At 46.6% G+C, this 25,261-nt stretch overlaps 1 protein-coding gene across 2 annotated transcripts in view; it reads right to left on the reverse strand.

Annotated features, from left to right (window-relative positions):
* LPIN1 (lipin 1) overlaps positions 1–25,261 on the reverse strand; it is a 289,491-nt gene that overhangs the window by 174,221 nt on the left and 90,009 nt on the right. The window contains exon 1 of one of the 2 annotated variants that reach the window (XM_082252225.1): positions 16,852–17,028. The exons of the other annotated variant lie outside the window; for it this stretch is intronic. The gene's annotated coding sequence lies outside the window, so the exon portion shown is untranslated. Of the gene's footprint in view, positions 1–16,851; positions 17,029–25,261 lie in introns of those variants that run through there. 2 annotated transcript variants of the gene reach the window in all.

Consider the following 25,261-nt stretch of genomic DNA (forward strand, 5'->3'; position numbering starts at 1 on the left):
AGGCTTACATTGAAACGGTCAGAGCACACATCAAGTTAGAAGCTCATTGGATTTATGCCAGAGTCAACAGGTAGAGGTTTTTACCAGACCAAAAGTAATCAAATAACAGATTTCTAGGTTAAGGGTTTGTGCTGTAGACATGTAATCTACTTAAAATAAACCTTCACCTAGTAAAACAACCCATTCAGTTTAAAATAGAAGCAAAAGGCAAAACATCTGTGTATAGATAATAAAAAAAAAAACAGTGTACAAGTCTTTAGTTTTATCACAGTATAGAACAGTACAAATGAGTTCAGTGAGCACAGTAGGGGGGGGGGGGGGGGTAGAATAGGGATGAGGGTAGGGGGGAGTTATTGAGCTGGTACAGTAATGGCTAATATACAAAGTATAATTTGGTTTTAATCCCCCTTTTTCCCTCTGTTCTTAGCTGCAGAAGAGCTGGGGAATGAGAAACAGCAGCACGCTGATCTTCTCAGTAAAATGCTGTGCGGGAGGGGGGGGGGGGCGTAGTAAGACAAGTCTGATCATTGTGGAGTTCCCTGCATAGCTAGAAAATGGACCATGGTGTGTCCTCCTGCCTATTGCGGTCAGTTTTTAATAGGAAAGCAGAGAGATGAACAGGAACACCAGGGATTTCACACAAAGAAAGCAATACAAAAAGAACAGAACAGGATACTATTTTATACAAGTATATGGTACAGCAGCCACATATCAGGAATATGAAATGCTGGGTTTCAATACACTTTTAGGCTCGGTTCACACTGATGCGATGCGGGAAGGCTGCGAATTTGCAGCCTGTTCCCGCATCGCACACGCACCCCCGGCATTTCACACTGCCATATGCGATACGCTGGGGGTGTCAATGTAATCTTAACGACACCCCCAGTTTGATCGCATATCGCAGTGCGATCGTGCAGTTCGCACAGGATCGGATCGCACAAGTGTGAACCGCTGTGCGATCCGATCCTGATGCGGCAGCAAAAATGCCTCCTGTGCGTGTTTGCTGCGGGTGCGATGCGAATTTAGCCATACAAACTGTATGGCTAAACTCGCACCGCACAGCTGATTGCATGTCATGTCGGAGCAGTGCGCTCCGACATGACATGCGAACCCCGCACACGCAGTAGTGTGAACCGGGGCTAAATTCCAAATCCAGGAATTAGAAAAAACTACCCTGGAGGGGGTTGATGTCCTGAACTACAAGGGTTAAATGCTCAATAACAGTAGAGGATGAGAATTAGGATGTAAGGCCTCCTTCACATGGGTGTTTACCCGCATAAACGCAGGTAACCCTGTGGTGTGTGACTACATGTGAACAGTGACAGTCACTGTCAGCCTGTCATTGCCTTATACAGGCTGAGGGGCAGCTGCTATATGCATGCACCCGTCAACTGCAAGAATCCGCTGATTCTTCCCACTAGGGATAGACCGATTATCGGCAAGGCAGATATATCTCTGGCCGATATGCACTTTCCCCGATATATCGCTATCGGCCCCCCGGAACTGGCCGATATTGCCAATATTTTTGTGACGTCATTCTACCTTCTTAGGCCGCCTCCCTCGCTTTGGACAGCCTCATCTGGAGTCAGGACTAGTCTCACGGGAGTGTATCACAGCCATACACCCACCCACAGCAGCCCCGTGCCAGCCAGCCACCCACATCCACAGGCCCTGTACCAGACAGCCACCCACAGGCCCTGTACCAGCCAGTCACAGCCACTGTACTAGCCAGCCACCCACAGGCCCTGTACCAGCCAGCCACCCACCCACCCACCACAGGGTGCCAGACAGCCAGCCACCCACAGGCAGGGTGCCAGACAGCCAGCCACCCACAGACAGGGTGCCAGACAGCCGCCCACAGGCCCTGTGCCAGACAGCCGCCCACAGGCCCTGTGCCAGACAGCCGCCCACAGGCCCTGTGCCAGACAGCCGCCCACAGGCCCTGTGCCAGCCACTTACCTACCACAGGGTGCCAGCCAGCCACCCACCACAGGGTCCCAGTCAGCCAGTCACCCACCACAATGTGCCAGCCAGCCAACCACCCACCACAGGGTGCCAGCCACACACCACAATGTGCCAGCAAGCCAGCCACCCACCTCAGGGTGCCAGAAAGCCAGCCACCCACCTCAGGGTGCCAGCCAGCCATTAAAGAGGTTGTAAACCCACCTCACAAACTTTTACCTATAGGTAAGCCTATATTAAGGCTTACCTATAGGTGCTATAACTATCTCCCAAACTTGCACCGTTTAGGAGATATTTAGAGTGCATACTGCTGATGACGTCATTGGCGCATGCGCTCTGAAGGAACGGCCACCCGTGCTGTTCCTTCAGAGCTCAGTGCCGTGAACGGCGGCTCCTGCGCGCAGGTGCGGGAGTGATGTAATTGCGTCCTCCGGCCAATCAGGTGGCCGGAGGACGCGAACCCGGAAGTAGGACAGCGGGACATGTCGGCCGTCCTGTCGCTGAGCGGGCGGCACGGCGGGGGCTTTGTTTTAAGGCAAGTACTTCATAATGAGCTAGTATGCGATGCATACTAGCTCATTATGCCTCTCTCTTTACAGAGCTTTTTTTTCTCTTTTTTTTTTTTTTTTTTTTTTTTTTTTTTTTTAAGGGACTTTACTTCCTCTTTAAGGATTAAACAAAAATAAACATGTTCAGTACCAGATTTGAGGCAAAAATTGTCTTTATTGTTCAAAACTTTAAATGTACAAAATATCAGCCGATACCGATATGTTGTGACCAAAATATCGGTATCGGCCAAGAAAAAAACATATCGGTCTATGCCTATTTCCCACTGGAATCCGGTGTATGCAGGTAAACACTCATGTGAAGGAGGTCTAATACTTGCCATGCTTCAGTGCCCTCCTCCGCTCCAGCTTGTGGGTGGTCCCACGCCATCCTCACGTATAATTTAAGACTATTGATATTTCATGACATCGCCATGCGACAACGGCCTGAAGCATCCTATAGAGGAGGCTTTAGGAGCCAGAGAAAAGATATACCTGCACTCAAATCCCAATAGCTTGTACATGTATTTAAACTATCAGGTGCTAAAGAGGTGTGACCCCATATTAACACTACAAATTCTGGATAAACCCTCTGCACACTGCTATACACCCTTTCCAGCAAACTATGCAATGAAAAACCGTTTGTTTAGTTTGCAAATATTGCAGTACATGTTTTAGCTGGCCAACTGTGTCAAAGTAATCCTTCTTCTGGTCAGTCCTACACTGCGCCGCCACTGCAAATGCTACAATGGACACCATGCCAGCCTGGGGCATAAAGACACTAGGTTGTGCCAGGTTGGCATGGTGTGCACTGTAACATTTGCAGTGGCAGAGCAGTGTAGGACTGACCATAAGGAGGGATTACTTTGATGCAGTTAGTCAGCTTAAACACGTACTGCAATATGTGTGAACTAGAAATCCCTGTTTCTCATTGCAGGGTTTGCTGGAAAGGGTGTATAGCAGTGTGCAGAGGGTTCATCCAGAATTTGAAGCTTTAAGGGACCAGTCACACAAATGGAGGGAGCCTGCTGGAGTGACGGTTAGAGAAGTATTACACCTTAGAGCCGGTTCACACTGGTGCAATGCGGGAACCCTGCGAATCCACTGCGGGTTCCAGCATCGCACCCGACTCGCAGGCAGTTCACACTGCCATATGCAAACTGCTGGGAGTGTAGTTACAAAAAGTTAATGACACCCCCAGATCAGTTCGTATATCGCAGTGCAAACTTCGGACATAAATCCGATCCCATGGGTGGTGAAAAGTCATGTCATCTTATTCTGGTGTGGACCAGAAAAAAAAAAAAAAAAAGGGTCCTACACGACTTTGGTCCCAATGCGATGCGGATTTAGCCATACAACCTGTATGGCTGAAGTTGCATCGCACAGACATTGCATGTGATTTGCACAGCAGTGCAGTGCGAATCACATGCGATGTCGGACATCGCTTTAGTACTCATCCCCTAGAGTTAACAAACATGCAACCTTTGGGGAGGGTGGGGGTTCACTGCAAGGGTAGTTTTATTGTAATTCCCAGAGCTTTACTGTGCAAAGACTCACAAAAAAATCTTAACACTTTGCTATTGTAATGACATCTCGAATTGCTATAAAAGCAATAAAGCCTAGCGCACACATGGCGTTTTCTTAGCTCCCCTGAACACCTTTTCTCCTGCTAGGAGGACAGCTGCCTAAGAAACGTTCGTAAAGCCGTGTTTTGAACATGCATTTAGGTACGTCAAGCCTTTGAGTGCCTTTGGATTCCATTGACCAGAACATTAATTGATTCTGGCCACCAGAGTGAATGAACGCTCACATAGGGGGAGATTTACTAAAACTGGAGAAGGAGATTTACGATTAACTGATGATCATCCGTTGTCGTCCGTTTTTACATAGAGATACACTGATGTCCGTTTTTCATCCGTCAACGGATGGATGAAAAACGGACAAACGGACCGTATGTGTGAAAGGGGCCTAAGCAAACACAGAAGTGCATTTACAGGCTGGAAGAAAAAAAAACATCAAACGCCTGTAAAAGAGGCAATTTTAGGCCATTTGTGATTGAGCCCTAAAGAAAAGAAAAGAAGAAGGAGTTGGAGGAAGCACTGGGAACAAGTAAGCAGCTAATGCTGCCCATCCCTACATTGTACACAGGCTAATCCTGCATTGGCATGAGTATCTGATCTCCTAATTGTCCAGCTTACTGCACCTCTAATTGCCTAACAGTAGAAGTGTGACACCTCTCTAAGTGAGCCTAATGAAATATTCATAGATGTAGTTAAAGAGACGCTATAAACGTGATACACTGCAGGAACACTAGCTCCTGTAGAGTCATCAAATGTCTAAAGCAGAACTCCAGCCAAAAATCAGCTTTGATTGCAATATTCGCCTTAAAGTTAGAGCTGTCCTCTGCCATAAAATGTCCTCAAATTTCTGGGTTAAATGACAGCCAATATTATTCAATCTACTTCCTCTAAGTCCAGATCATCCTTGGCCTGCCCCCAGCCTGTGACTGGACAGTGAAAGGAGAAGCAGCACAGTGGGGAGCTAATATGTCACTTTGCCTTCTCCTCCTATAAGCATTCGCCTGACCAGCATAGAAACTGATTGGGTCTTTGTGCTGCTTCTTCATTGACCACTCAGCCCTGCTGTACACAGACTGCAAGAGGCCAATTCCAAACCACATCAGATCTGACACTGCTTGTATTATTAACATAGACCTGTATTATTAACATAGACCTGCATTCATTTAGGTCTTTTATACCTGCCTTGAGCTTTAACCACTTAAGCCCCGGAGGATTTGGCTGCTAAAGGACCAGGGTTTTTTTTGCGATTTTTTACTGCGTGACTTTAACGGACAATTGCGCGGTCGTGCGACGCTGTACCTAAACGAATTTGACGTCCTTTTTTCCCCACAAACAGAGCTTTCTTTTGGTGGTATTTGATCACCTGTGCGATTTTTTTATCACGCGCTATAAACAAAAAAAAGAGCGTAAATTTTGCAAAAATAACAATATTTTTCACATTTTTTTATATGAAATTCAAAAAAATGTAAAAATCAAAATTTAACATTTTTCGGCCAATTTGTTTTATGCTACCTATGTTTAGTAAAAAAAAAAAAAAAAAAAAAAAAAAAAAAAAAAAAATCGCAAAAAGCGTATTTTGATTGGTTTGCGCAAAAGTTATCGCGTTTACTAACAAAGGGAAAGATTTTTGTCATTTTTGGTGTTTTTTTTTTTAACGCGTAATGGCGGCGATCTGCGATTTTTTTTTTCGGTACTGCGACATTGCGGCGGACAGATCGGACCCTTGAATGACATTTTTGACACTTTTGGGGGTACCAGTGACATTACTGCAGTAATCAGCGCTATACATATGCACTGTTACTGCAAAAATGACACTGGCAGGGAAGGGGTTAACTTTATTGGACAGGGAGGGGTTAAGTGTGCCCTAGGGGCGTGATTCTAACTGTGTAGGGACATTCCTATTGGTGTAAAAGCAAAGATCAACAGTTCTACATAGTAGAACGGTCAGATCTTCACTTTTACACAGGGAGAACTGACAGGCAGCTTGTTTACATAAGCTGCTCTGTCTTTCTCCCTTCACAGGAGCGATCGCAGTGTGACTGGCGGACATCGAGTCCGCCGGTCACACGCACTGACTTGTCTGAACGAGCCGCGGCGGGCGCGCGCCTGCAATAGGCTCGCAAGTCAGTGACAGGCGAGTGACGTATCGATACGTCACTCTGCCTGGCCGGGGCTGACCGCCGCAGTATATAGTCGTGCGGCGGTCGGCAACCGGTTAATGTTCATGTCATATTTTGTTTGCTAATATACAAGGTTAGGTCAGTTCTTACATCAGATGCAGTAATGCAGATAAGTATTTTACACAATTTCCTACCTCAAACCATGAGCCTTGCAGTAACTTTTCCGCACACAGTAGCTGTCTACACAGACAACAGTTTTCTATGTGGAAGGCAGGGGTCCATCCTAGGGCTGGGCGATAAAACGATACCGATATGTATCGCGATAGTCACGTGATCGATAGCAATAAAAAAATTGAATGATAAAACCGAACTCCCCAGTAACGGACCACCGCCGCGCCTGGATGTGACGTCAGCTGCGGGCGGTGCGTCTGTACAGGGGCTGCGGCGCGCTGTGATAGGTACAGAGAACTCCCCGGCCTGGATGTGATGTCAGCTGCCAGGAGAGGAAGCGGGCGGTGCGTCTGTACAGGCCAGGGGCTGTGATAGGATAGGTACTATCCTATCACAGCCCCTGGCCTGTACAGACGCACCGCCCGTTTCCTCTCCCGGCAGCTGACGTCACATCCAGGCGCGTCGGTGGTCCGTTACTGGGGAGTTCGGCCCTAGTCTACCCCCCCCCCCCCTCTGTCCATCAGCCGCCGGCCGGCCGCAGTTTTGAATTTCATCATTTAAATGGGAAAACGCTTCTGCGCTCTTCTGGGATTTTAAAAAGGTCAGAATTAGGAAGGAGGAAAAAAATGTCTTCTGTATAGCAAGCGGCAACCTCGGATGAAAGAATCATATAGGTTATCTATAATTGTTACGCGGGGGCTGGCTGCACAAGCGGAAAAACACGAAAAAAACAATTGTACAAAAAACGAGTTTGAAAAAAAAAAAAATAGTACTTTCAATTTAAACTAAAAAAGGTGGCCGGTTACTGGGGAGTTCTGTTCTCTGTACCTATCACAGCGCAGCCCCTGTACAGCCCGCAGCTGACGTCACATCCAGGCGCGGCGGTGGTCCGTCAGAGTGTCAGACACACATATACAGCACTTCTCCTCCTCAGTCCTCCCTCCACACAGTGAGCTCTCCTCCCTCCCCGCCCAGCCCTAGTTGCTAGGTTACCAAAAGAGGAAGAAGGTTACGTTTAAAATAAAAATGTTTAAATGTAACATTTTTCTCCTGGTCCTTATTTTAAATGGGTAATAAAAAATACCAATAATTATCGATATCGACCGATATGAAACACTGATATCGTGATACAGTTTTCAGCCATATCGCCCAGCCCTAGTCCATCCATACTCAACACTTTGATGAGTTGTATGCAACTGTGACAGAAGCATCAGTAAATACTCAGTGGTTACACCATAATCCAGGAGACCTCCGGGATAGCATTGTACAATGAAGAATATGATCCTATACTTTTAGGGCCCATTTCTATCACTGTGTTATAACTGCGCTTGTTCACAGCCCCCAAAAACCACAAGAAAGAAAGAAAGATAGTTGCCATTAAAATCTATGATCTTTACATTAGTGTGTTGCATTAAAATACAGCATGGGTTTTTTTTTTTTTTAAAGGGCTGGTTCACACCTGGATCGCATGTGGTGCACTTTTCAGCCCATTCCCTTGCATGGGCGGAAATCGCACTGGATCACACCAAATGTGGTGCATTCACTACTTTTCAAAAACGCACTGCATCAGAATGCTTGGTACTGTGGTACCAAGTGACCCAGTGCAGACAAACCCACTACATTTCCAATATGCCTTCTGGGAGTGGTTAGGAATACACTGACACAAGCAGCAGATCGCGCACCCAGTGTGTTATGAGCACGGTGCGGGAAACATCCACAGAATGCAGATTCCCGCACTGTGTTCTGGTGTGAGCGAGCCTTAATTGCTTGCTGCATCTTTAAGGCCTCGTTCACATCAGAGACGCAAGTTTTCCACACCTGTCTCTACACGGGCACAAAGAAAACATTTTCTATGTTCCCTGTTCATACTACAACACTAGTATCAATTGCGGATTTTTTCCCCCACACAGGAGTATGCAACATGTATACATTTTTCTATACATAAGAGGCCATACACACTATACAATTGTCTTTAGATTTACCAAAACAATATAATAGGAGGTCAAATCTAAACACTTTCAATTTGTATGCAATCAGGCAGGCCCTTATACTACATAGTTGAAGGTAAATCTAAAGGAAATCTAACAACAAAAGTTGTATAGTTTGTATCCAGCCTTATGCCCCATACACACGTGCAGATTAAGTCTGCAGATACCTTTTCTATGTAGTGCAAGGGCCTGCCGGATTGCATACAAATTGAAAGTGTTTAGGTTTGACCTCATATTATATGGTTTTGGTAAGTCTGCAGAAAATCTGCACGTGTGTATGGGGCATTAAGGGCCATACACACTATAAGATTTTCTGAAGACTTTTTCCTTCAGATTTACCTTTTCTATGTAGTGCAAGGGCCTGCCTGATTGCATACAAATTGAAAGTGTTTAGGTTTGACCTCATATTATATGGTTTTGGTAAATCTAAAGGAAAAAGTCTTTAGTGTGTATGGCCCATTAGGCCCCTTTCACACATTCCGGTCCGTCGGCGGACTCCGTTTAGCTCAGCAGGGGATCGATCCGCCGATCTCCCGCTGAGCAGGCGGATGGCAGCTGTGTCTCCACGCTGTGTGCGGAGACACAGCTCTCAGGTCCCGCTGTTCTCTATGAGGGAATCGGATGGGAACGGACCACCTGTCCGTTCTCATCCGATCCACTGGACGGATGGAAAAATAGGGTTTCCATCCGTCCAGATTTGACAGCTCGGATGTCAGCGGACATGTCTCCACTGACATCTGATGCCCCATAGAGATGCATGGGGTGTCCGTTCAGATCCGCCAAAAAACACGGACAGGCGGATCTGAACGGTCCGCCTGTGTGAAAGGGGCCTAAGAAAAAACTCATGTGACACCAACAGACACATGGAAAACAATTGTTTGCTTTATGAGTTATTGCAGATCCTTTATGTTGCATATTTCTGCGCAAATAAAAAAAGAAAAAAAAAAAAAAAAAAAAACCTTAAACTTGTATGGCACCAAATTTATGGTGTGAACAGGGAGATTTTTTTCTTTGAGTTCTTGCAGAGACGTTTGCTAGAAAAAATGCACATCTCTGCACATGGTGTGAACAAGCCCAAAATATTCCAAGCTAAAAATTTTACAGAGCAGCTTTGAAAATCTTTTTTTTTTTTCTAAGGTGACGTTGCTAATAGGCCCCTCACACATAGTGACTGCATTACACTTTTCTAGGTGATCTCGGATGTGACCTACTGACCGACTAGCAAAATCAGGTCAACATTTGTCTTTTTGAACTTCCCGAAACGCTAATAAATATGAAAAACGAGCTCACTATACAAAGCAACCGCATACTTTCTGTGCAGACAACATGGTGAGATTATGGTCAGATCTGTCTATAGTTTACTGTGCAAAGAGAGAAAGGGTGAAATCCTGGAAATGTTTGTTGCTGGGCTGTCTCTTGCTTCAATAGTTTGGGTCGCTGACAAAGCATGCAGCTTGGTAAAGTAAGGCTTCATTTACACTTGTGGTCAGGGAGTGGTAAAAACAGACAGTTGAGCATCCCCCCCTCCCCCCTAACTTCCCCCTGAAGTTGCAAAGGCAGCCAGATAAAGTTTTACACAGGTCATTGCAATGTTGCTTTGCTTCATGGCTGCTGCAAAAATGATATCCCCTGTTGTGCTCGGCATGGCAGTACCGCTACCAAACACAACCCATTCAGGTCAATGGGACCACACCAAAACTGTGCGCCAAATGCTAGGCTCATGGTTGGGGTGCGATATTCCCATTCGAAAACCGTTCTTTGTGAACACACACAGGCATTATGTGACCCTATCAGCCCTGAATGCATGTCAGCCGCGCCTGCACTGCTCCCTGAAAAGTGATCCACTGTGAACCACTCATCAGAAAGCAATGAAGATGTAAATGAGCCCTGGGACTTAAATCACAAATCCTCAATTAAAAACTTGTTTTAAGTTACTTAGGCCCCTTCCACATGAACAGTCAGATCTGGCCCACCTGCCCGTTTTTCAGGCAGACCCGATCGTACCTTACATTATCCTTTATGGGCAGTCAGATGTAAACAGACCAGCTCTCCGTTTACACTCACCTACATCCGATCCGATACTGCAAAAACAAAAACGAAAGGTGATCCGTTCCCCTCTGTCTGGCAGGATCGGATGACAGTCGGGGGTAAACGGACAGCTGGTCTGTTTACATCAGACAGTCCATAGAGGCGAGTGGGCTAAACGGACAGCTGGTCTGTTTACATCAGACAGTCCATAGAGGCGAGTGGGCTGTGTCCGTATCTGCTCTGCATAAGCAGAAAGGACAGACCTGTCATCCACCAGCTCAGCAGGGATCAGCTGAGAGATCCTCTGATCAGCAAGCAGATCGCAGTTGGAATCTGCCCTGTGTGAAAGAGGGCCAAAGGGTCAAAACGTATTACAATCTGCCCATACAATCCACTTTATATTTACCAAAACCATGTAATATGAGCACCTACCTAACATAACTGATCACTTTCTATTCAATCAGGCAGGCCTATGTGCCACCGTTTTTGGTAGATCAAAGGGAAAGCGTACAAGCACATCGTAATGTGTGTGGGGGGGAACTTGCTCACACCATGTGCAGAAACCTGCGTCTTTCTCCATCTGATCAACGCAGGTCTCAGAAAGGGCACACAGAAAACCATTTTTTGTTTATGTGCTCTGGTAACCATGAGTGAAGAGGTGCGGAAAAAAGCAGCATGTCTGTATTTATCGGCACCGCACTGGAGCTCACCTGAAGTCTCCATCTGTATTTATCGGAACCACACTGGAGCTCACCTGAAGTCTCCATCTGTATTTATCGGCACCGCACTGGAGCTCACCTGAAGTCTCCATCTGTATTTATCGGAACCACACTGGAGCTCACCTGAAGTCTATCTGTATTTATCTGCACCACACTGGAGCTCCCCTGAAGTCTCTATCTGTATTTATCGGCACCACACTGTAGCTCGCCTGAAGTCTCCATCTGTATTTATCGACACCACACTGGAGCTCCCCTGAAGTCTCTATCTGTATTTATCGGCACCGCACTGGAGCTCACCTGAAGTCTCTATCTGTATTTATCGGCACCGCACTGGAGCTCGCCTGAAGTCTCTATCTGTATTTAATCGGCACCACACTGGAGCTCACCTGAAGTCTCTATCTGTATTTATCGGCACCAAACTGGAGCTCCCCTTTAGTCTCTATCTGTATTTATCGGCACCACACTGGAGCTCCCCTTTAGTCTCTATCTGTATTTATCGGCACCACACTGGAGCTCACCTGAAGTCTCCATCTGTATTTATCGGCACCACACTGGAGCTCGCCTGAAGTCTCTATCTGTATTTAATCGGCACCACACTGGAGCTCACCTGAAGTCTCTATCTGTATTTATCGGCACCAAACTGGAGCTCACCTGAAGTCTCTATCTGTATTTATCGGCACCAAACTGGAGCTCCCCTTTAGTCTCTATCTGTATTTATCGGCACCACACTGGAGCTCACCTGAAGTCTCCATCTGTATTTATCGGCACCACACTGGAGCTCGCCTGAAGTCTCTATCTGTATTTATCGGCACCACACTGGAGCTCGCCTGAAGTCTCTATCTGTATTTATCGGAACCACACTGGAGCTCCCCTGAAGTCTCTATCTGTATTTATCGGCACCACACTGGAGCTCACCTGAAATCTCTATCTGTATTTATCGGCACCACACTGGAGCTCCCCTGAAGTCTCTATCTGTATTTATCGGCACCACACTGGAGCTCGCCTGAAGTCTCTATCTGTATTTATCGGAACCACACTGGAGCTCCCCTGAAGTCTCTATCTGTATTTATCGGCACCACACTGGAGCTCCCCTGAAGTCTCTATCTGTATTTATCGGCACCGCACTGGAGCTCACCTGAAGTCTCTATCTGTATTTATCGGCACCGCACTGGAGCTCGCCTGAAGTCTCTATCTGTATTTAATCGGCACCACACTGGAGCTCACCTGAAGTCTCTATCTGTATTTATCGGCACCAAACTGGAGCTCCCCTTTAGTCTCTATCTGTATTTATCGGCACCACACTGGAGCTCCCCTTTAGTCTCTATCTGTATTTATCGGCACCACACTGGAGCTCACCTGAAGTCTCCATCTGTATTTATCGGCACCACACTGGAGCTCGCCTGAAGTCTCTATCTGTATTTAATCGGCACCACACTGGAGCTCACCTGAAGTCTCTATCTGTATTTATCGGCACCAAACTGGAGCTCACCTGAAGTCTCTATCTGTATTTATCGGCACCAAACTGGAGCTCCCCTTTAGTCTCTATCTGTATTTATCGGCACCACACTGGAGCTCACCTGAAGTCTCCATCTGTATTTATCGGCACCACACTGGAGCTCGCCTGAAGTCTCTATCTGTATTTATCGGCACCACACTGGAGCTCGCCTGAAGTCTCTATCTGTATTTATCGGAACCACACTGGAGCTCCCCTGAAGTCTCTATCTGTATTTATCGGCACCACACTGGAGCTCACCTGAAATCTCTATCTGTATTTATCGGCACCACACTGGAGCTCCCCTGAAGTCTCTATCTGTATTTATCGGCACCACACTGGAGCTCGCCTGAAGTCTCTATCTGTATTTATCGGAACCACACTGGAGCTCCCCTGAAGTCTCTATCTGTATTTATCGGCACCACACTGGAGCTCACCTGAAGTCTCTATCTGTATTTATCGGCACCACACTGGAGCTCCCCTGAAGTCTCCATCTGTATTTATCTGCACCACACTGGAGCTCACCTGAAGTCTCTATCTGTATTTATCGGCACCACACTGGAGCTCGCCTGAAGTCTATCTGTATTTATCTGCACCGCACTGGAGCTCGCCTGAAGTCCATCTGTATTTATCGGCACCGCACTGGATTTCACCTGAAGTCTATCTGTATTTATCTGCACCACACTGGAGCTCCCCTGAAGTCTCTATCTGTATTTATCGGCACCGCACTGTAGCTCGCCTGAAGTCTCTATCTGTATTTATCGGCACCACACTGGAGCTCCCCTGAAGTCTCCATCTGTATTTATCTGCACCGCACTGGAGCTCACCTGAAGTCTCTATCTGTATTTATCGGCACCGCACTGGAGCTCCCCTGAAGTCTCCATCTGTATTTATCTGCACCGCACTGGAGTTCACCTGAAGTCTCTATCTGTATTTATCGGCACCACACTGGAGCTCGCCTGAAGTCTCCATCTGTATTTATCGGCACCGCACTGGAGTTCACCTGAAGTCTATCTGTATTTATCTGCACCACACTGGAGCTCCCCTGAAGTCTCTATCTGTATTTATCGGAACCACACTGGAGCTCACCTGAAGTCTCTATCTGTATTTATCGGAACCACACTGGAGCTCGCCTGAAGTCCATCTGTATTTATCGGAACCACACTGTAGCTCGCCTGAAGTCTCTATCTGTATTTATCGGAACCACACTGGAGCTCACCTGAAGTCTCTATCTGTATTTATCTGCACCACACTGGAGCTCGCCTGAAGTCTCTATCTGTATTTATCGGAACCACACTGGAGCTCGCCTGAAGTCCATCTGTATTTATCGGAACCACACTGGAGCTCGCCTGAAGTCTCTATCTGTATTTATCGGAACCACACTGGAGCTCGCCTGAAGTCTCTATCTGTATTTATCGGCGCCGCACTGGAGTTCACCTGAAGTCTCCATCTGTATTTATCGGCACCGCACTGGAGTTCACCTGAAGTCTCCATCTGTATTTATCGGAACCACACTGGAGCTCCCCTGAAGTCTCTATCTGTATTTATCGGCACCCCACTGGAGCTCACCTGAAGTCTCCATCTGTATTTATCGGCACCGCACTGGAGCTCACCTGAAGTCTATATCTCTATTTATCGGCACCACACTGGAGCTCGCCTGAAGTCTCCATCTGTATTTATCGGCACCGCACTGGAGTTCACCTGAAGTCTATCTGTATTTATCTGCACCACACTGGAGCTCACCTGAAGTCTCTATCTGTATTTATCTGCACCACAATGGAGCTCACCTGAAGTCTCTATCTGTATTTATCGGCACCAAACTGGAGCTCCCCTTTAGTCTCTATCTGTATTTATCGGCACCACACTGGAGCTCACCTGAAGTCTCCATCTGTATTTATCGGCACCGCACTGGAGCTCCCCTGAAGTCTCCATCTGTATTTATCGGCACCACACTGGAGCTCACCTGAAGTCTCCATCTGTATTTATCGGCACCGCACTGGAGCTCACCTGAAGTCTCTATCTGTATTTATCGGCACCACACTGGAGCTCGCCTGAAGTCTCTATCTGTATTTATCGGCACCACACTGGAGCTCGCCTGAAGTCTCTATCTGTATTTATCGGAACCACACTGGAGCTCCCCTGAAGTCTCTATCTGTATTTATCGGCACCACACTGGAGCTCACCTGAAATCTCTATCTGTATTTATCGGCACCACACTGGAGCTCCCCTGAAGTCTCTATCTGTATTTATCGGCACCACACTGGAGCTCGCCTGAAGTCTCTATCTGTATTTATCGGCACCACACTGGAGCTCACCTGAAGTCTCTATCTGTATTTATCGGCACCACACTGGAGCTCCCCTGAAGTCTCTATCTGTATTTATCGGAACCACACTGGAGCTCCCCTGAAGTCTCCATCTGTATTTATCGGCACCCCACTGGAGCTCACCTGAAGTCTCCATCTGTATTTATCGGCACCGCATTGGAGCTCACCTGAAGTCTATCTGTATTTATCGGCACCGCACTGGAGCTCACCTGAAGTCTATCTGTATTTATCGGCACCGCACTGGAGCTCACCTGAAGTCTCTATCAAAGTCCATAACACGGTGTGCTTAGATATGAATGATATGTCTAGGGCTGCTTCACACAACAAAAATGCACTCCAGATCAGTTCTGAATGCGTTTCTTTAACGCATTTCCGGATGCTTTTCTTTATTTTATTTTTCACTGTACTGCGGTCTGGGGTGTTTTTGATGCATTCCGGGGCATGCTGGTGCGTTTTTACCGCATTCCAGTGCTGAAAGTGCAGCATTTTCTACTTTTTTATTTTCTGGAACTGCACTAGTGTGAACTTTGCCATTGGGAACCATATAACCTACTTTCCATGCGTTCTTGATGCAGAAAAATAATGCATTGGACTGCAGGTGAGGTGAACTGGTCCTCAAAAAAAAAAAACAAAAAAAAAAACAAAAGGGTATGCATAGTGCCTTGAGATGTAAAACACTAGGCACACTAAAATGGATCATTGTAGTTTGTGGGCTAATGTGATCATGTGATCCGGTTCCTGTGTCAGCCAGCCCTGCTGCAGGGGAGAGGAGAAGAGCAGGGCTGATAATGGGTGGGCCGTAGGAGCCTATGGGTGACGTCACCGCTCCCAGACTTTACTAGCTGCTGTCGAGCACTCTCTCCTCTCCCCTGCAGCCCCCACTCATGAACACCAGACTGGAGCGGCCTCAAAATGATATACATCTTTCCTACACAGGTTGGTTAGTACAGGTATTAAAGGGAGAGGTAGCACGGTGCGTTTTGCAGCGATTTGAAATAGTGGGTAGAATCGTAGCAAGTCTGCCTGCGATTCCAAATTGCCTTCTGTGAATGGAGCCTTGGACTGTAAGCTCCTGGAAGGCAGGACTGATGTAATTGTACAATATATGTAAAGCAGTACGGAATTGTTCAGTGTTATATAAATAGATGTAATAAATAATAAATGGAACACCTAAAGTGTTGCGGGGCTGGGAACCCCACTGCAAGAGAGAATGTTTCCTTTTCCCCCCTGGAGTTCAGCTTTAAGCACAGACCTGGTGTGCAGCTTCTGTTTTTTGGGACCTAATAAGAGGAAATGTACTATGGAGTCATCAGACTGCTACCAATGTGACAACCAAAAACCGACATGAGAACCCAGGCTGGAGGTCACTCTGATAGTGGATCTCAGGCACAACCTTACAGACCGTTCAAGGGACACCCCCTGCACATTCAGCAGCCAATGAAATCACTTAGTGAGCATACACATTCTTTATCTTTAATCCTTTCCCATCTTCCACTTAAATAATCGTTACAGGCAAAACTTTTTTTTAGCTTTGGACAGGGTGGAGAGGGATTAGAGCCCCTGTTATTGCTGTCTGTGCCCCCGTTAGGGACATTCACCCTCTCTCTATCTCTCCTATATACCATTATGATTGAAAGTGAAAGTAAATCCCAAATGTTGGGTTATCAACAAAAGAAAAATACAGGAGAAATCTTCCAAAAGGGACAATCAGAGGCTCCCTTGTTTTGGTGATGGGACAGGAATTGAAGGGAAAACTCCCCAATGAGACAGATGGGAAAACAAAAATCTGACAGGGGTCATAACCCTCCATTACTTAATCCATAATAGGAAAAAAGTAATAAAACATTTTGCCTTTAATTATAATTTAACCCTTTCCTACTCAATCCAAAAAAAGAAGAGAGTTGTGGCCATAGTGTACATACCTGTTCATAGACGGAGCGGTGTCACCGGTGTGCAGCAATGAGGTGATCAGTTACCAGTGACTCCCGCAGTGTCAGAGAACACTCAGCCATCCATCTCTGTATGGAAGGAGGAGATCAGGAGGGGTCTATAGCAGGCACAGGGTCACCTCTAGTGTACCCCCACCTCCAATCACTCTACCACTATCCCTGCACACCTCCAATCACAGACCAGACTGAGGAAGGCAGGCTGAGTTTAAAGGAAAATAAGACACAAGATCAGCCTCCTCCTCCTCCTCCCCCACCCCCAGGAAGAGACAGCCGGGTCCTAGAGAGCTCTGCCCATTCATCTCAATGTCAGCAGCAGATGTGTGCACAGGAGGACAGTGGTCAGCAGCTGTCACTAGTACATGTGTGCACAGAGATCAGCAGCTGTCATTAGAACTATGATCAGTCCCTAGCACAGCCATCATTCCTTAACATAGTGATCTGTCCCTAGCACAGCCATCATTCCTTAACATAGTGATCTGTCCCTAGCACAGCCATCATTCCTTAACATAGTGATCTGTCCCTAGCACAGCCATCATTCCTTTAGCACAGCAGTCGTCCCTGGCATAGCAGTCGGTCCCTAGCACAGCAATCAGTCCTTAACATAGTGATCTGTCCCTAGCATAGCCATCATTCCTTTAGCACAGCAGTCGTCCCTGGCATAGCAGTCGGTCCCTAGCACAGCGATCAGTCCTTTAGCACAGCAGTTGTCCCTGGCACATCAATCAGTCCCTAAGCACAGAGGTTGGTCCCTGACACAGCAGTTGGTCCCTGGCACAGCAATCAGTCCCTAAGCACAGAGGTTGGTCCCTGACACAGCAGTTGGTCCCTGGCACAGCAATCAGTCACTAAGCACAGAGGTTGGTCCCTGGCACAGCGGTTAGTCCTTTAGCACAGTGGTCAGTCCCTGGCACATGGATTAGTCCTTAAGCACAGCAGTCAGTCCCTGGCGCAGGGATTAGTCCTTCAGCACAGCGGTCGGTCCCTGGCACAGCAATCAGTCCTTTACTATAGCGGTCAGCAGGCTGGTTGTAATGGTACCCCCTCCCCTCCCCCATCCATGGATGCTCTGCTCCCAGGAGAAGATTGATTACTCACGTGTTTGTATCGGGTACACAGGGGAGTATAGGGAGCAGTCAGGGGATGAGCCTCCTCGGATAACCCCCTGTGCCGGTATTACACCTCCTCCACCGGGGACACACACCACCGGGACTGACATCAGGACTCATCAGCTGGATCTGGGGGGGAGGTGCAATGGAGCGCGTTCCCGCGAACTCCCTCACTGACAGGCAAGCTAGAACAGTGACTGTGCGCGTGCACCCATGCTGGAGGAGACGTGTGAGCGTGCAATGAGGAGGGGGCTGAGGTGATTGAGACAGCCAATCAGCAAGCGGCATTCTCTCAGGCCAATCCATCACCTGGGGTGGAAGTGATGCATGCAGAGCGGTTATCCTCCCTGACTAATCCTCACCTGCAGTCATGTGCGGGGTGACTGTACCAGGGATAGAAACCAATCAGCTAACAGCTTTCATTTTCAAATGTTAAAGTCACGCCATACACAACATACATTAACCACTTCTGGACTGGAACATTTTCCCCTTAATGACCAGGCCATATTTTGCGATTCGGCACTGCGTTACTTTAACGAACAATTGTGCGGCCGTGCGGCGCTGTACCCAAATAAGATTGATGTCCTTTTTCCCCCACAAACAGGGCTTACTTTTGGTGGTATTTGATCACCTGTGCGATTTTTATTTTTTGTGCTATAAACATAAAAAGAGCGACAATTCTGAAAAGAAAAAAAAAAACTATTTTTCACATTCTGCTATATAACCTTCCCAAAAAAAAAAATGTAAAAATCAAAATTATTTAACATTTTAGGGCAATTTGTTTTCTGCTACATATTTTTGGTAAAAAATGGCAATAAGAGTATTTTAATTGGTTTGCGCAAAAGTTATCGCGTCTGCAAACTACGGGAAAGATTTATGTCATTTTTATTGTTTTTTTTTTTTACTAGTAATGGCGGCGATCTGCGATTTTTAGCGGTGTAACGTTAGAAAAACATACCTCGTTAGAATTGCATACCCTCGTCACTTCCTGTCTGAAACAGCTGAGCAGCATAGCCGTGCGCATGCTCAGAGCCCCGTCATTGCACAGCAGAGAAGTTCACAAGTACGCATGCTCGGAGGGTATGAAATTGTCACGGCACTGTGTGTAATGTTATACTTGCGGCGGTTACATGAAAACAGTTCGGCTGCAACATCAATAATCTCCCCTCCTATCCCTGACACTTCCCTGATCTCGGCTAATAAATATAAAAGCGGCGGCAGGTGTATGAAATGTAAAGTGACGGCGATCTCGGCTCCATGATCCGCTTTTATATTTATTAGCTGAGATGAGGAAAGTGACAGGGGTAGGAGCGGAGATAACTGATGTTGCAGAGGAGCTGTTTTAAAGAGGAAGTAAAGTAAAAAAAAAAAAACCGAGTACTTACCTTAAAACGAAGCACCCGCCGTGCCGCCACCTCAGCGACAGGACGGCGACATGTCCTGCCGTCCCGCTTCCGGGTTCGCGTCCTCCGGCCATCTGATTGGCCGGAGGCGCGATTACATCACTCCCGCGCATGCGCGCGGGAGCCGCCGTTCACGGCACTGAGCTCTGAAGGAACGGCACGGGTGGCCGTTCCCTCAGAGCGCCTGTGCCGATGACGTCATCGGCAGTTTGAGCTGTAAATATCTCCTAAACGGTGCAAGTTTGGGAGATATTTATAGCACCTATAGGTAAGCCTTAATATAGGCTTACCTATAGGTAAAAGTTATACAAGAGGGTTTACAACCTCTTTAATGTAATCGCGGCAAGTATAACATTACACACACTACTGTGAGAAATCCATACCCTCCGTAGGTGCATCGGAAGTGACAAGGGTATGGTTTTCTCACGGGTATGGTTTTTTCACGGGACAGCGGGACTGCCACATTGCGGCGGACAGATCGGACCCCTAACTGACATTTTTGACACTTTTGGGGGTACCAGTGACTCTTTACCCATGTGATTGGCTGTGTCCAATCACAGCCGGTCACATGTAAATGAGGAAGTGCCGTTATTTGGCTCTCCTCGGCTCACACTGTCAGTTGCTGCAGATGCTATTTTAACCGCTTACCAACCTGCCACAGTACATAAACGGCGGCTTGTACAGGCACAGTAACGTACCTGTAGATAGCAGCTTTCTTCTGGGTTCAGGGCATGCGTTTGCACCCCCGCCTGCCGGCTCTGCTGTAAGTGAACACAACAGGACCTAGTCAGTATGTCCCAGCCGATGATTCATGGTTGGGACCTGCTGATCGGCTGTGTCCAATCACAGCCCAGACCCCCTGCTGATCGGCTGTGTCCAATCACAGCCCAGACCCCTGTGTTGACAATCAACATAGGGCTCTGTACAGAGGGAACAATCTCTCTGTTGCTTATCCTTGCAAAGCAGGGAGAAGAAACAAAAGAGGTATTTAGTAAAAAGCAGCACACATTACCCACATTACACATGGTTAGTTACACATTTAAATAATGATAAAAAAAACCCGCGCTTGGTCAATATTTTAAGAACAATGAGCAGCTGCTGTTCACCCAATAGGGGAATTAACTGAAAAAAAGATTAGTGATCACAGCGCTGGCTTAAAAGTGAAATCACAGCAGTAATTTAAACAAATAAATATATATAAAGTGCTGACAGTGCTATATAGAAAGTGCTAAATGCAATAGTTCCACATTTATATCAAACTGCAAAAATATATATATAAAATATATATATATATATATATATATATATATATATATATATATATATATATATATACAAAGAAATGCACTAAGTATTAAAAAAAACTCTTGTGAATAAAAAAAAAACTCTAATCTATTCAAGAAGTGTAGTATAACAGTCCATAAGAAAGTCCAAAACTGTGCCAATGTTCTCAAATAAGGTGCTTATTTTCTTGGTGCTGGAAGGTGCTCATCAGTGCAACGGTACCACACTCCCCTCTTGTACCCCTACTCACCAGAAATAAAGACATTTTGGCCTCAATTTATGAAGAAAGTAGATTTCTTGTATCTGATATGTTTTATAACAGAAAATAGAAAATATCAGGGACAGAGGCGTAACTAGAACCTTCAGGGCCCTGATGCAAGAAACCGTGAAGGGCCCCCCAGACCCCTGGCCGGGGCCCTTACCTTCAAGCCCAGGGCTCTTCCCACTAATCCTGGGGCTCTTTACACTCGTTGCATGGCCTTTTATTATGGTCCCGCAGCAGGATTCTTTCACATGTTCTGCAGTGGGCCCCCTTCCTGCAATCTTGGGGCCTCTCCACAGTGGTGCAATGCCAGGGTCCGGTCGCAAGTGTGACCTTTGCGATCCTGGAAGTTCACCCACTGGTTTGCTACCGGGCCCCCTGGAGCATGGGGCCCGGTAGCGATTGCAACCCCTGCATCCCCTGTAGTTACGCCCCTGATCAGAGAATTCTTTCACAATTTTGCCGTTTTTGACTAAGGCCTCTTTCACATGGGCGTTCCGTATGTCTGTATATCACCCCATACGTTTGTGGGTGATATACGGACATAATGCATGTCAATGGCATTGCGGATGTCAGCGGATGTCATCCGATTTGCGTCCTTTCGGTTCTGTTCCGTTTTTTGGAACGGAACAGAACCCTATTTTTTCTTCCGTTTAAACAACGGAAAGGGCGCAAAATCGGATGTCAGCGGTGTCATCCGCTGACCTCCGCAAACCCATAGACATATATTTTGTCCGTATATCATCCGCAAATGGATGGGATGATATGTGGACATACGGACTGGATGACACAAGTGTCATCTGTGTCCGTAAAAAAAAAAAGTGCCGGAGCGGATCGCAATACGGTCCACTCCGTGTGAAAGAGGCCTAAGGGTGTCCCTTGCCCTATCCCTCTCTCTTTGTTTAAGCATAAGGCTCCATGTACACGGGACGCTGGAAATGGCCGTTTAGGAGCAGTTGGGCGTTTTTTTCAGAAGCCCCTGAACCCATCTACATTTTATCTTATCTGTCCATGTACACCAGGTCGTTTACAGTCATTTGCAGGCAGTTGCGTTCAGGGACTTTTTTTAGAACGCAATTATTTGCGTTCAAACGTGTGTTTCCCGGCGTTACAAATGCACAAACGCGATGACCCGCGTTTAGCATTCGCGTTTTTCCATTTTAAAGGGGAATCATTTTTTTGACCTCTAGGAACGCTTCTAAACGCAAACGCCCGCAAACGCCGCTAAACGCGGGTACAAACGCGACCGAACGGACGTTTCAAACGTCCTAAAAATTCCAGCATTCAAAGGGACTTTTAACAACGTCCCGTGTACATGGAGCCTAAAAGTGACTGGAGTCCATCTTTCTACCTTGTACACCACCCACCATGCCTAGTAACCTTTATATTATAAAATATTGTAACATTTAAGCAATTTATTACTCATGGAAAATATGTGATGGCAGCATGAGATGTCGCTGAAGCTGTCCATGAGAATCATATTGTTCCATAACACCATATACAGCTTTGGGCTAGGTTCACATAACATTTTATTACTAAAGTTTTTAATTTCTGGAATTTACAAAGAGTTTGGCACTATTCTCTAATTACAGGTTTTAATAAAGCACATGTATCTGGTATTGTTTGCCTTGCAAGCTTCTATTTGCCTCAACAGCTCCCAAGGTTGAGCTCAGGTTGGATTTGAACACAAGAATTTGTCTTTCCGACCCACTGCGCACAGTCAACTGCGACCAGGGCATTTTCCGTTCACACTAGGCCATATTAAGTCAAGATGTCACAAGCATCCCCCTCTGAGCATGCCACTGCGAGGAATGCCCTGACTGTAGTTAATTGGGCAGGAGAGACGGCTTCCTTCTGGGTTTGGTTAGAACCCAAGTTTGGACAAACCTGAGGTCATCCTTATTCCTAACAACCTCAGATTTTCTCTCTATCAATGACGGTAACTGTTTGTGCCTACCACTGCCACCTGTCGCAGCAGTACCTGTCTGCCTCTCTTGTTCTCCTGTCTGTCTCTCTAGTACCAGTCTGTCTCTGGTGCCCTTGTCTGTCTCTCTGGTGCTCCTGTCTATCTCTCTAGTATCTGTCTGTTTTTCTGTCTGGTGCTCCTGTCTGTCTCTCTGGTGCTCTTGTCTGTCTCTCTAGTATCTGTCTGTCTGTTTTTGTGTCTGGTGCTCCTGTCTATATTTCTGATGCTCCTGTCTGTCTCTTTTGTATCTGTCTGTTTCTCTAGTATCTGTCTGTCTTGATGGTACACCTGTCTGTCTTTCTGGTGCTCCTGTCTGTCTCTATAAAAAAATATAGTGCAACGTTTCGGAGCCACGCAGGACCCCTTCGTCAGGCATGTAATGACGAAGGGGTCCTGTGTGGCTTCCGAAACGTTGCACTATATTTTTTTTATGTGATCTTCTCTGGAATAAAGTTTTTGGACTGCTTTTGCAAGATTCTTGGTGTGCTGGCGAATATATATTTACTTGTAACTGAACCAGTGGCCGGCTGGTGATCGCTTCAGCACCCAGTATACAGGTGCCTACAAACCAAGAAGGTGCACGATAGGAATATGAACTGTACAGTCTATGGTTCACCTGTCTGTCTCTCTAGTGCTCCTGTCTGTCTCTATGGTGCTCCTGCCTTTCTATCTAGTACCTGTGTCTGTCTGGTGCACCTGTCTGCCTCTCTGGTGCTCCTGTTTGTCTCTCTAGTATCTTTCTACATTTGGTGCTCCTGTATGCCTCTATGAGGTTTCTGCCTGTCTCTGGTTCTCCTGTATGTCTCTCTGGTGCTCCTGCCTTTCTATCTAGTACCTCGCTGTCTATTGAACTACTGTCTGTCTCTGTTGTGCGCCTGCCTTTCTATCTAGTACCTGTGTATTCTGGTGAATCTGTCTGTCTCTTTGGTGCTCCTGTCTGTCTCTATGTGCTTCTGTATGTCTCTCTAGTATCTGTCTGTCTCTATGGTGCCCCTCTGTCTCTCTAGTATCTGTCTGTCTTTATGGTGCACCTATTTGTCTCTCTAGTATCTGTCTGTCTCTATGGTGCTCATGTCTGTCTCTCTATTATCTGTCTGTCTCTCTGGTTGACCTGTCTGTCTCTCTAGTATCGGTCTGTCTCTATGGTGCTCCTGTCTGTCTCTCTAGTATCTGTCTATCTTTATGGTGCACCTGTCTGTCTCTCTGATTTCTGTCTGTCTCTATGGTGCACCTGTCTGTGTCTCTAGTATCTGTCTGTCTCTCTGGTTCACCTGTCTGCCTCTCTAGTATCTGTCTGTCTCTATGGTGCTCCTGTCTGTCTCTCTAGTATCTGTCTATCTCTCTGGTGCACCTGTCTGTCTCTCTGGTCTCTCTCTGTATCTATGGTGCACCTGTCTGTGTCTCTAGTATCTGTCTGTCTCTCTGGTTCTCCTGCCTTTCTATCTAGTACCTGTCTGTTTATGGAACTCCTGTCTGCCTTTCTGGTGCTCATGCCTTTTTTATCTAGTACCTGTCTGTCTCTGTGGTGCCCCTTTCTGTCTCTCTAGTATCTGCCTATCTCTCTGGTGCACCTGTCTGTCTCTCTGGTCTCTGTCTGTCTCTATGGTGCACCTTTCTGTGTCTCTAGTATCTGTCTATCTCTCTGGTGCACCCGTCTGTCTCTCTGGTCTCTGTCTGTCTCTATGGTGCACCTTTCTGTGTCTCTAGTATCTGTCTATCTCTCTGGTGCACCTGTCTGTCTCTCTGGTCTCTGTCTGTCTCTATGGTGCACCTTTCTGTGTCTCTAGTATCTGTCTATCTCTCTGGTGCACCTGTCTGTCTCTCTGGTCTCTGTCTGTCTCTATGGTGCACCTTTCTGTGTCTCTAGTATCTGTCTATCTCTCTGGTCTCTTTCTGTCTCTCTGGTCTCTGTCTGTCTCTATGGTGCACCTGTCTGTGTCTCTAGTATGTCTGCCTCTCTGGTGCTCATGCCTTTTCTATCTAGCACCTGTCTGTCTCTGTGGTGCCCCTTTCTGTCTCTCTAGTATCTGTCTGTCTCTCTGGTTCTCCTGTCTGTCTCTCTGGTACTGCCTAAAGCACTGTATTGTCCCTTTGAGGATGACAGGGACCTGGGGGAATTGAATGGAACACTGTGCGCAAGGATGAACTCTGTATTCTGATTAGATCAGTGTTATCTCAAGGAAATATCCAGGTCACAGAGCCTTTAAAATGCGTTGTTGTGGGAATGGGATCTGTTAAAAGCATCTAACCTAGCTGACTTACTCACAAGGAGGAATAAGAGATGAAGAAAAGTATCTTCTGTCAAAGTGACCTGCGCAGCAATCCATTGCTCATTAATTAATTATACTTTCTGCCTTTAGGG

This window comes from Pelophylax lessonae, assembly GCF_965119305.1.
Source record: "Pelophylax lessonae genome assembly, chromosome: 3".
NCBI lineage: Eukaryota > Metazoa > Chordata > Amphibia > Anura > Ranidae > Pelophylax > Pelophylax lessonae.